The 12975-nt window shown below is 47.1% G+C and overlaps 1 pseudogene; it reads right to left on the minus strand.

The window, feature by feature from the left end:
- Positions 1-1956: 1956 nt before the first annotated feature.
- On the minus strand, positions 1957-11883 carry LOC145524465 (pregnancy-associated glycoprotein 2-like; annotated as a pseudogene).
- Positions 11884-12975: the final 1092 nt, after the last annotated feature.

The following is a 12975-nucleotide window of genomic DNA, read 5'->3' on the forward strand; positions in this document are numbered from 1 at the left end:
TAGTTCTGTTACACTGACTACATGAAAGCCTTTGACTGTGTGGATGACAACAAACTGGAAAATTCTTAGAAGAGATAGGAATACCAGACCATCTTACCTGTCTCCTGAGAAACCTGTAAGCAGGTCAAGAAGCAACAGTTAGAACCTTACACGAACAACTGACTTGTTCAAAACTGGGAAGGGCATATGACAAGGCTGTATATTGTCTCCTTGCTTATTTAACTTATAGGAAGAGCACATCATGTGAAATGCCAGGCTGGATGACTTACAAGCTGGAATCAAGTTTCCTGCGAGAAATATGGACAACCTCAGATATGCAGATGATACCACTCTAATGGCAGAAAGCAGAGAGGAACTAAAGAGCTCATGATGAAGGCGAAGGAAGAACATGAAAAAGCTGGTTTAAAACTCAACATTAAAAAAACTAAGATCATTGCTTCTCTGCCTTTTGGCTAAGATCAGGTGAAAAAACTAAGATCAAGGCATCCAGTTCCATGACTTCATGGCAAACAGATGGGGAAAAAGTAGAAGCAGTATCAGATTTTATTTTCTTGGGCTCCAAAATCATTGTGACAGTGAGTACAGCCATGAAATTGAAAGACACTTGCTCGTTGGGAGGAAGGCTGTGAGAAACCTAGACAGCATATTAAAAAGTAAATACATCACTTTACCAGCAAAAGTTCATATAGTCAAAGCTGTGGTCTTTCCAGTAGTCATGTATGGACCTGAGAGTTGGATCACAAAGAAGGCTGAGTGCTGAAGAATTGACGCTTTTGAATTGTGGTAATGGAGAAAACTCTTGAGAGTTCTTTGGATAGCAAGGAGAACAAACCAGTCAATTCTAAGAGAAATAAGCTATGAATATTCATTGGAAGATTGGATACTGAATCTGAAGCTCCCATACTTTGACCACCTGATGAGAAGAGCCGACTCATTGGAAAAGACCCTGACGCTGGGAAAGATTGAAAGCCAAAGGAGAAGAGGGCAGCAGAAGATGAGACGGTAGGAGGGCATCATCGATTCAATAGACATTAACTTGGGCAAACTAGAGGAGACAGTGAGAATCAGGGAGGCCTGTCATGCTATAGTACATGAGGTCGCAAAGAGTCAGACACTACTTAGCAACTGAACAATAATAACAGACATTCTTCTAAATGAGGAGGGGGTGGAGTTGTTGGGGCAGTCTTAAACACTTTCATGGTCTAGAACAGCCCCCTGACACTTCTTTGATGGTGCATCACCTCAACTCCAGTCACCTGGTTATGGAGGAAGCAGTCAATCATGTTTGCTGGGGGACAGGGTCACATGCTTAAGTAAAGCTAATCATAGTACCACCTGACCCCATCAGGATGGTTGGTCCAGGGTTAAAATTATGATCTGAGGTAGACCAGTTCTTTATATCCCTTCCTGGTAAAGTGATGTTTTCTGAGTCTCTTTCCTTCTGGGCTATATACTTTAGGGATATAAAACCTTCAGACAGGCAACCTCAGAATCTTTCACTAAGTGTAGAAGCCTGAGGGAAGAAGGCTTTCAGGCTTAAAGAGTCAAAGATGCATAAAGGGAAGGAGCAGGGGAGGCAAGGCGTGAGCCAATGGTGTCTGATTACTCAGGTCCAGTCACAGAGACCTTTGGCTCTGCTCTGGTTCATGTGTCCAGATCCCCAGTATCCTTCCAATAAGTCTCCCCTTTTCTTCAAACCAGCTGGAGTTGGGCTTCTCTCACTTGTGCTTCAGACTTGATTCTAGATCCTTCCCAAATGTGATGCACCTCCCTGACCCAAAGAGAGGCACCCATTCATAGGAGCACCATTGAGATGAAATCCTTTATTCTTCATAGAGAGTAGGGCTTTGCAGAGCAACAAACACAGTTCACCAGCATCCCTGGCCCCACCCACGGTGCTCTCACATGAGTGTGTGTTTGGAGAGGGCCTGATTGATTCATGAAGTAGCCCAGCATTTACACTGCGGGAGCCAGGCCAATCCTGTTGTTTCCTCGATCGAAAACCGAGAAATACAGCTTCAGGAAGACATCACCCAGGATCCAGGTCTCCGACTCATTCACACGCTGTGGGCACACGAGAAAGTTGCTGAAGCAGTGGCCTGACAAACGCTGGGGAAACAAAAATACATAGTAGTCAGCCTGAGCCCTTACCTGTCTCCCTCATCAATATCCAGAGTTAGCAAGTTTCCTGGTTTTACTTCCTCCCTTTGGTAAGAATCAAGTGACTCTCTCAGCAGCAGTGGAAGTAGGGGCCCTTCCAACAACTAGAAGGGCCAAGACATGTGGTTGCCATTAGGGAGGAAAAGGGTCAGGCAGGCAGGGATTATAAGATGCAAACATATAGAGAGGATGAATAAACAACAAAGTCATACTGTATAATACAGGGAACCATATTCAACATCCCATGATTAACAGTAATGGAAAAGAATATGAAAATATACATATATATATATTTGAGTCTCTTTGCTTTATGGCAGGAATAAACAGATCATTGTAAATCCACTATACTTCAACAAAATTTTCAAAAAGAGAACAAGAATGGCCCGTAATTCCTTGCTGTTCCTACCTCCCTCTTTTCTCTGCAGAAAATTCTGTTTCTTCTCCTTCCCCACAACCCTTTTCCTTAAAACTGTGCTCGAGCCCTCTACACAGCCTTACTTGACCCACACTCACCCTCCCTGGTCACTCCAGGCTGAGTTCATGATTTTTCGTGGTGCCTCCAAGTCTGTAGCCCTCATCACCCCTAATCTGCCCCCAGAATCCCTTTTCACAGCCCCCAGGGGTGCCATTTGCATGGAATCCAGTTTAGATTTGCATTGACCAAAAAGTGTTCCTCAAGTCTCCATAAGACTGGGATTTTAGAATTAATGAAATTCCCTGTCTTCCTCAAAAGCTTCTTTGAGCCCATTAGCCTGCTCTGAACTCCCATAGAGAACTGAAATTAACCCTCAACCACATGCAAGAATTGTGCAGTCTCTGCGCACCTTTTACTCATATTAGGATCCAAATGAGGAGTCAGGTATCCCAACTCACAGATTGGGAACTGGGGCTTAGCAAGGGGAAGTTGCAGCCAAGAACTAGGGTAAGCATGTAATTTATGATCCCAATCTGACACTTTTCAGAAGGGAAGGGAGACTGTTAATCACTAGAGTGGGGAGACAACACTGGGTCTGTCCCCAGCCAACCTTCCTTGTCACTTGGCAAATTCACGGATTGCTAGAGCTGACTTTCCATGCTCATGCATCTGAGGGCTCTGGTTGAACTGAAGCTCTTTAAGGCAAAGGCTCTTAGTGTTACCCTCTCCTTGTGACTCCCACCATGCGAGCATGGGGTAGTGACTCCACACTTATTTCAGGTGGATGGATGTCCCAGACTGTCATTTCCTTTCAGGGGTTGCTTTTGTGGGAGGCACTGGCCTAGCCACGTGGGCTCAGCCACATCTGCAATGATGTGGCTGATCCTGCAGAGGGCGCCCTCCTCCCAGGAGTAGTTTATGAATTCCTGCAAGTCCCAGATTTGAGAACCAGCCCCCAGGATTGTCCCCTCACTTGGATGTAAGCTTGGGCGGGTACTGGATAGTCTATTCCATTGATAGTGAAGACAATAGGAGGCAGTATCCAGATGGCTTGGCAGGAAACCAAGTTCTGTAACAGAAAGAGGAAGAGAGGTTAGCCCTGCTGATCTTTGTATAGAGAGTCTGGGAGTGACCCCATCAAGTGACCCTTGACCTCATGATGGATGGGCCTGGCGTGGATGAGTTTCTGGATTTCGCTGACCGGTACTCTTGGGCCATGCAGAAAGGCAGTCCCTGTATCCATGAGGGCCTGGCAGCCAAGTTTACAAGCGATCACTGTCCTGTTCATGGAGATGCTCAGAGAAAATGGGATAAAACAGGCACCAGCATCACTGTGAAATCTCCCCCATGACTGTCCCCTGAACATGACTGCCTGACTGTCTCCTGAACAGCCTTTCAGCTCTTTCCCTGTCTCTGTTTTCCTTTCCTCTGGTCATTTCATGTTCTTTGACTTCCCTTCAGTTATTGAATGCACCAACTCTTTCATATCTCAGGGCCTTGGCATGTGCTGGTCACCCTTCCTAGAAGGCCACCTATCTCTTTGGTCTAGAGGATTTCTGCTCATCTTTCAGTTTCCAGGTTAAATGTCACTTTGACAATGAAATCTTCCTCCTAAACTAGATCAGGCTCCTGTCTTGCTCAGTCTCTGTAGACCCTTCCCCGTGTCTAGCAGGTACCAAGGTGGTAATTCACTGTGTGTGTGAGTCATTTCATGTGCGTCTGCCTCACTAGATGTGAGGGCGAGTTGTGTCCTCTGTGCCTCCCTCAAGTGCCCAGCACACAAGGGGTGCACAATGTATGTTTGTGAATGAATCAATGAATCAATGAAAAAATGAACGAGGAACATCCAGACACCTATATCTGGTGTCTGACCAATAATGGAAGTGAATATGGAGGTTCCCTGAGGCAACAGATGCTCAGAGTGTTAGTGGGAGGGAGACCCAGGCTGCCCTGGGGAAGGTTGCCTTCCCGCACCGCCCCTTCATCTGGCTCAGACACGGAGGCCCTCAGCCAGGCCCTGAGCTAGCCCAGAGGGCCACTGAAACACAGGAAAGCATTTATGTGAGGCTATCACACAGATTCCCATCAATTATTGCCCCTTGTTTTCAGGCCGCTCCTGAATCCCAGCTGCCTGATTCCTTCTGTCACAGCCCCTGCCCCACTGTGTGCCTTGGAAGAAAGGCAGGTAGCTATGGCTAGGAAGGTGTCTCTCTGAGTTGCTTTCAAGTCTCAAGATTGCAGCCAACCTCTCTCCACTGCTGGGTAGCTTCTCCCTAAGAAGACCAATTTGACCGGTTTGTGAAGGCCTTGCCCTGTTTTTAAACTGGCAGTACTGTCTACTGAGAACTTTCTCAGTCCCAGGTAGCCCTGGACAGCTGGTCATCTTATCACAACTGTGTTCAGGCTGGTGAAATTCTCCCTGATCCTCTTTTCACTACACTTTAGGGTCCTCAAACATGTTCCCTCCTCACAGTGTGGTGGATGCAGCCCTGCCCCAGCTGCACAGGCCTTTCTGGACCCCATTCTCCTGGTCAGAGCCCTGATCAGGAGGCCTGGGGTGATTATCAATCCATGGGTGGTGTGTGTATCTGTGTGCTTGTATGTCTGCGTGTGTCTATATGTGTCTTGGGTGTGTGTGTGTCTATGTCTGCATATCACCGTTTCTCTAGGTGTCTGTGTTCGTGTGTGTATTGGTATGCCTTTGTGTGTTTTTAAGTCTGAGGCTGTGTGTGTTACTATGTGCATCTTTGTGGGTGGAGTCTGTGTCTGGGTGTGGGGCTGTGTAGCTGGGGTGCATTCGTGTGTGTCTGCATATGTCCATGTTCACATGTGGGAGCCTCACTTGGGGTGGCTCTCAGAGGGAGATGCTCACCTGTCCATGTTTATATGCCAGTTGCCCACTTGGGACACGGGTACCCAGTTGAGTTCTCCCTTATAGTAAGCACGGTTCACCCCTCCAAACATCACCACGCTGCCGTTCTCCTGACTGTGGAGAGAAGGAAGAGAGGGACTTCTTGGAGGAGAGTAACACCACCCCCTGTCTGAGGGTTGTGCTTATCCACCCATCAGAAGCACTACTACAGAACCCATTTTACAGATGCAGAAACTGAGGCTCAGAGGGATTGACTAGTGGATCTGGGTTGGTCACAGCTAATGACTGTCACAGAGGAAGTTCAAAGGTAGGCAGCCAGGCTGTGCTTTGACCACCCAAGTTTCTGAAGAGGTCCTGGTCCTCTATGGTGACTTAAGTGCTCAGAAATACCCTCAGAGGACACTTTGCTGGAGGGGTCTGTCTTCCTCATTGTCTAGCCTGTCATTTTTCAAAAACAGCTCAGGCTCAAGGACAATAAGGGTGAGGGTTCAGTCTCACCCAGGGTTGGCTTCACGAGCCTGTGACCTGTGCTGTTGATGGGGCTCTCCCTGTCTTGCAATCTAAATACTTGTTAAACAAAGGGTCCCACATTTTTATTTTGCACTGGCTCCCACAGACTGTGTAACTGGTCCTGGGCTCCTGGTGAAATGCGAGTGAGGAAGGAAACATTCCCGCCACCCCTCTCCTTCTTTCCATATCAAGTGTCTGTGTGTGTGTTAATCACTCATTCCTGTCTGACTCTTTGAAAGCCCATGGACAGTAGCCCACCAGGCTCCTCTGTCCTTGGAATTCTCCAAGCAAAGATCCTGGAGTGGATAGCCATTCCCTTCCCCAGGGGATCTTCCTGATCTAGGGATCGAACCTAGGTCCCCTGAATTGCAAGCACATTCTTTAACATCTGAGTCACCAGAGAAGCCCTTCCATATCAAATGCATCAGCAAATCCTATTGCTTTTTCTTCCAACCTGTTTCCTGACACCTTCCATTGTTCACCCTCTTCCCTCACCCCCTGGACCAAGTCCCTGCCCCTGAGCCCATGATCATGGTTTTGAACAATAAAACTTTATTTATAAATACCAGTGATGGGGCCAGGTAAGGCTCTGCGGCCATAGTTACCCTGGGCAAGACTATCTCTCAGGAAACTTCCAGATCAGGTGCTCTATAATTTTTCATGCAACTGAAAGCATCTCACACCTAAATTAGAGAGGCCTGGCCCACCTCAGACTCACCTGCTCAAGTAGAAGGCAAAGACAGGCTCAGAAATGACTCCTTGTTTCTTCAGGTTGTCAAAGATCGGGGTGGCCCCTGTGACAGTGGGGCGGGGGTAACCTAATCCCAGGATGCCATCAAAGGGTACATCTTCAAACCCAATCTGCTACAGGGTCAGGCCAAATGGCTGGGCCACACTAACAAGGTTCCCGATCTGTGGAGAGGAGAGTGTTCCCACATAAAGGATTGGGAAGTGGGCCTGGGACCAGGCTTGGGTATAGATGTCATTAGCACTGCAGAGAAGAACTGAGGCCTGGCTGTACTCTGGACCAATCTCAGGTGATCAGACCAAGCTGGGACAGGAATTCATGTTCCAGTTTTCCAGGGCTGTGGGTTTTAACATCACCTGCTCCTCCTGCAAGCACCATCTGAGTGAGTCAAATTGGCCCTCATGCCTTCTGTACAGGTGGGGCAACCAAGAGTCAGGACAGGACCCAGTGGTGCCCCCTGAGGACACAATGAGTAGAGCAGAATAGCCTTCTCCTCGGCATCACTATGATGTGATGACAGTAAGAAAGTGAAGTCTCTGAGTGGCCAACGCTTTGCGACCCCATGGACTGTAGCCTACCAGGCTCTTCCGTCCATGGAATTTTCCAGGCAAGAGTACTGGACTGGGTTGCCATTTCCTTCTTCAGGAGATTTTCACCACCCAGGGATCGAACTCGGGTCTCCTGCATTGCAGGCAGATGCTTTACCATCTGAACCACCAGGGAGGCCCTAATGACAGAAATGAACTGAATTCAAGGCAATGCTTGTGAATTCTGTGTCTGCCAAGAGAGATAGAAGCCAATTATATAATGTCACTAGCAAGGTGCTCGAGAAAATTCTGCCTGGGAAACATGCATTTGGGAATATGTTTGTGTGTGCATGTGTTTGTTTGGGAAAGAGAGAGAGAAAGAGACAGGGCAAGGAAGGTGTGGAAATATTCAAGCACTTTGGGGAAGTCAGGCCATAGTTTTTATTATCCTGTGTTCTCACTAGAGTGAGAACCCATTTATCAGTCCCCTCCCATGTGTTTGGCCCCCTGCTTTTCCTGTCTGGATACCTGAAGCTCTGTGCTGCCCCCAGGAACCCCAGATCAGTTTTATCCTCTTCCCAATTTCCCACACCTGCTTGAGTCCTGATTGGCCAGCCCAGCTACACCACTTACTAGATGTGTAACCCTGGCAAGGCCCTTGCTCTCTGCACCTCAGTTCCTTCACCTGTATCATGAAGCTAAACATAGTACCTGTTGCGTGTGATTGTTGCAGGTTCACATGAGTTATTACCATGAAATCACTCAGCATAGTTTGAGAATATAAATGTGGTGTTTTCTCCCCACTCTCCCTGCTCCCAGTGAAATGAATCTTGAGCTACTCATGGGCAAAGGAGCTGTAAGTCCATGCCCCAAGCCACTGTCTGGATTAGCTATTCTGGGAGTTTGTGTGTCAGCTGAGGCGCTATCTACCCAGGGACAGGGTCCTGAGGGGCAGACATCCAGTCACTAGTGGACTGCCAGCTGGTCCAGCCTCTGTTTTGTAAGCAGTGGTTGCACCCAGGGCCAGCCCCGACTCAGCTTCTGTTTCCACATTACCTGAACAGTGTCATAGCCAAGATATTCCTTTACCAACGTAGAGCTGTAGTTGGTATTGAAGATCTGCTTCGTGCCCTGGAAGGTGGAGGAGTTACGAGGGTCGAAGCTGTTGTGTTTATCTGTAGACCCAAGAGATGAGTGTCCGCCAGGTGCCAAGGATGAAGAAGAGAGTTGGAGGGGAAATACAAGATAGGCGAGGTGGGGGGGGGGCAGGCACTCACAGCGGCTGTGACTCTGGCAGTATATTGAAGGCACCCACAAGCTAGATGAACCGGTGTCAAAGAGGACCTGGAACTCCTGAGGGGGTGTTCCAATGTTGATGTTGCCAATGCAGGCCAACGACAGAGGCCAAGATGGAGTGGTTAGGGCAGACTTGGCTGCACTGGCCACCCTTGCTTCGCAGACTGCTGCCACACTTGAGGTGTCCTATGTCTCCTGAAATCACTCTGCAACCACCCCACCTCACAGCCTCTGCTCAGATCACTGCCTGATTTGATTCCTTTCCTTTCTGTTAGGGCTGCACGGCATACTGGATTTTACTGTCTTGACTCAGGATAGAACCTGCCACTCTCTCAATGGAAGCACAGATTCTTATCAATTGGACCACCAGGGAAGTCGTGGCACCTTCATTTGAGAAGATCTCCAGTCTCCTCCTCAAAGCCCAAACTGAGTCCCTTCTTTCACAGATGCCCTCCTAGGTCATCCCAGGCCACTTCTTCTAAACTCGAACGATGTCCTCTCAACACCAGGCAGGTGGCCATTTTATTTGACAACTATTTACTCCCTGCCTGTCTCTCAGGATGGCTTGTGCATTCGTGAAGAAGAGATCAGACCTTTTTTCAAATCAATAGCAAGAACAGTAGTGCTAGATTCATATGGCCTCACATGCCATAGGGACTCAGGAACGTTTTTACTGCTATCCATGCATCTGTGGATGCTGACATTCCTGTTCCTGGGATTTCACACTTGATTTGCAGTTGCCTTTATCTTTTGATTGGCATGGATCACCCTTCATCTGTGAGTGGCTCACTTAGTTCAGAAAGAACAATCTCCCTCAAACTAGTGATACACCTTTGGCACAGAAATGGATGTTTATCTGCCCCCTGGTCATTGCTGGGCCCAGTCACCACAGACCAAGAGTTGAGGATGACACTGTCTTCTCCTCTGGGAATGGGGTCCCTGTTCCCCCATGTTTCTGCCTCCTGCAGGAGCTCCAGCCCCAACAACCCCACTGGCATCTCCACCTTAACCCCAGGGCAAAGCTAGAGCACCAGGGGGCGCTGTGGAGCACCATCCTCCCACACTCACATCCTTGTGGTTCCTCAGGGGATGATAAGTTATGCTTTGCTCATTAGTGTCATTCTGGGACCAGCTGAAAGGGTGTTCTTTCCCTTAGAGTTTCTGGCATGGTCTTCATTTGTGTAACAGGGATTCTTTCACCAGCCATGAGGAAAAGAAAACAGAGAAGGGGCAGCAATCAGTGATCTGTGTTACACAGACTGTCATACCTGACGTTGTAAAGGCACTGTGTATTTTCCAAGCATTTTTATGCTAATGCTAAGTCACTTTAGTCGTGTCAGACTCTGTGTGACCCCACAGACGGCAGCCCACCAGGCTTCCCCGTCCCTGGGATTCTCCAGGCAAGAGTACTGGAGTGGGGTGCCATTGCCTTCTCCGGCATTTTTATGAGTGTCACCTTATTATTAGGATGCCATGCAATGACCATGGCAAAGACCTAGGTCTGAACACAGGTTCTGTTCCATAATTTTGGGTAAGGCATATGATCATTTGAAGTCTCCATTTCCCCATCGATAAAAAGGTGGAATATAATAATCCTCACCTCCACCCCCACATAAAATGGCTTAGATTGTAAGTGAGATGATGGATATAATGGACCTGATATGTAGGAAGTCTCAACAATGTCAGCCATTATCATAGCTATGGCCATCCCACAGTATCATTCTCAAGGAAGCTTGGGGAAGGAGGTAGAAGGGGTTCATCATCCTCTTTATGCAGGGGGGAATTTGAAATGTAAGGTGTTGGAGACTTGGCTATGGTCACACTGCTTGTTAGGGCTAAAAGAGCAGAGAAATGGTACTACTGATCTTTCTTCTGGGCTCAAGCAGAACAGAGGAGGCCAAGAGATGGGGAATAAATAAAGGAGGTTAAGAGAAGACAAGAAGAATGTTTTTAAAAAGGAAAAGACTAAGAGAGTTCCGCTGGGCTGGAGGAAACACAAGCTGGAATCAAGATTGCCAGGAAAATATCAATAACATCAGATATGCAGATGAAACCACCCTTATGGCAGAAAGTGAGGAAGAACTAAAGAGCCTCTTGATGAAAGTGAAAGACGAGAGTGAAAAACTTGGCTTAAACCTCAACGTTCAGAAAACTAAGATCATGGCATCTGGTCCCATCACATCATGGGAAGTAACTAAGATTGTGGCATCTGGTCCCATCACATCATGGGAAGTAGATGGGGAAAAATGAAAACAGTGTCATACTTTATTTTTTTTTGGACTCCAAAATCACTGCTGATGGTGATTGCAGCCATGAAATTAAAAGATGCTTACTCCTTGCAAGGAAGGTTATGATTAACCTAGACAGCATGTTTAGAAGCAGAGACATTACTTTGCCAACAAAGGTCCATCTAGTCAGGGCTATGGTTTTTCCAGTGGTCATGTATGGATGTGAGAGTTGGATGGTGAAGAAAGCTGAGTGCCAAAAATTGATTCTTTTGAGCTGTGGTGTTGGAGAAGACTCTTGAGAGTCCCTTGGACTGCAAGGAAATCCAACCAGTTCATCGTAAATGAGATCAGTCCTGAGTGTTCATTGGAAAGACTGATGCTGAAGCTGAAACTCCAATACTTTGGCCACCTCATACGAAGAGTTGACTCATTTGAAAAGGCCCTAATGCTGGGAAGGATTGTGGGAAGGAGGAGAAGGGGAGGACAGAGGATGAGATGGTTAGATGGCATAACTGACTCGATGGATATGAGTTTGGGTAAACTCCGGGAGTTGGTGGTGGACAGGGAAGACTGGCGTGCTGTGATTCATGGGGTTGCAAAGAGTCAGACACGACTGAGCGATTGAACTGAACTGAACTGAAGAGAGTTCTGCATGCACAGAGGCATCTGAAGAGAGAGATAAAATAGAGAGATACAGAGCTGAAGGCATAGACACATTTACACAGAAATGAAGACAGACCAGAGAGGTTTAGAACCACATACAGGAGAAATGTTGTTTCTTCAGACCACACCTACAGTTGCACAGGTTGCACACTGAACAATTACAAGGAATGCAATTTTACATAGGACATGATGTGGCTGGACCGGAGAGTTCTGTGATCCTACAGGTTTTCATGGAGAGCCTAAGGCCTCACAGAATCTGTGACAAAGTACTTATCAACAAGTGAGAGTTGACTTTAGACTGTCAGGAGTGATTACATTCCCTTCTAACCCTGACAGGTAGAAGAATAAGAGGATGAGAATAAAAAACCAAAAAAAAAAACAGACGATGTCACTTAGAGTCCCCGCACTTACATGACTATGCACTCTGAGAGAGCTACCAGCCCCAGGAGTCCAAGCCACTTCATGCTTCTTTCCTCAACTGAAGTACTCAGGACACATTGAGTTCTGAGCATGCACTGGCGGTGAAGGTTACCTAGCTATATATGCTCTAACCTGCTCTAATGTTCTCTTTTAAGCCACCATGAGTCTGATGAGAAATATGAACCTCTAGATAAAACCTTTGCTCTATTAGTGTCTGTGAGGAGTGGCCAGGGAAAACTCTCATAATACAGAAAATTCCACTGTAATCTCTTTCTTCGTTCTTGGATGAAAAACCAAACTGAACTGCACAATCTAAGTGTGAGGAGACTCTTTCCAACTTGTAGATAAAACACTGCTAATAAAGTGATACAAGGAAATGTTACGGGCCATGTTAGAGATTGTGATCTCGTGTGGTCTTCCTAGCCACTTCATGAGATGTGCATTGCTGTCCACAGATGGAGAGGAGAGAGCTAGGAGGAAAAGAGGTCAAATGGTAGAGTCGGACACTACTGAAACAACTTGCACAACACAACACAACACAGCCCAGTGAAGTATGAGTGGCTTTAGGTAGTGGGACAGATGGCACAGATCAGAGACACCATTGACACTAAACTCCATCGAAGTTCTAAAACAGTATTACAAAAGAGCAGTTTCAATATTGGAAGAAATGTCTGACTCTTTGCGATGCTGTGGACTGTAGCCTGCCAGACTCCTCCATCCATGGGATTCTCCAGGCAAGAATACTGGAGTGGGTTGCCATTATCTACTCCAGAGGACCTTCCCAACACAGGGATCAAACCCGTGGCTCCTGCATTGGCAGGAGTTCTTTACCACTAGTGCCACTTGGGAAGATGTGATGCTGTTAGGGAAATTAAAATTGAGGCAGTCTTCTTCAGGCTTCAGAAGTAGGAGAGCAGGCCTCTGATCAAATTCTGACCTTTCCTGGACTCTGCCTGGACTACATGCGTGCTGCAAGCACACCAACGTTTATCAGTGACGTCAACTAGCACCTTAGATAAGAAGAGGGAGTGAGTCTTGGAATTTCCTGAGCCCCTTGAGGCCTGGCTAGCCCCCAGGGTCTGGAAAATCCTGTAATTCACGAGGTGAAAGAAAAAGCATTGTAAAAAATTAAAGTC

The sequence above is a fragment of the Giraffa tippelskirchi genome, chromosome 10 (assembly GCF_054371585.1).
Source record: "Giraffa tippelskirchi isolate mGirTip1 chromosome 10, T2T-mGirTip1v1.2.pri, whole genome shotgun sequence".
In the NCBI taxonomy this organism is placed as follows: domain Eukaryota; kingdom Metazoa; phylum Chordata; class Mammalia; order Artiodactyla; family Giraffidae; genus Giraffa; species Giraffa tippelskirchi.